Source organism: Fukomys damarensis, unplaced genomic scaffold (assembly GCF_012274545.1).
Source record: "Fukomys damarensis isolate Sample0158 unplaced genomic scaffold, DMR_v1.0_HiC HiC_scaffold_38, whole genome shotgun sequence".
NCBI lineage: Eukaryota > Metazoa > Chordata > Mammalia > Rodentia > Bathyergidae > Fukomys > Fukomys damarensis.
The window spans coordinates 15,753,190-15,753,522 of record NW_022900950.1 but is presented as its reverse complement, the minus strand read 5'-3'; positions in this window follow the sequence as shown (position 1 = coordinate 15,753,522).

Below are 333 nucleotides of genomic sequence, written 5' to 3'. Positions count from 1 at the left end.
GTACAGGGGTAACACATTGTACTAAACATGTAAGGTCATATCTACATGGGTTTGATTACAGAAACTAATAAAGTATTCTCTAAATAATGAAAAAAAGAATAAGATAAGACTATAAGAGCAAGAAGCAATTTAAATATGTTTGGGGACCATTTTCATCTCCAGAATTAAGGATTATTTTAATGTTACATCATTGCCTTTTCTCTTTTACTTTCCTTTTTAGTTTTATTTTAGGATTCCCTATTTTTAATTTTCATACAGAGATTTCTTTAACTGAAATACCAAATAGTTTCTTTGGTGTGAAAAACTATAATAGTACACAGGATCCTAATGAGA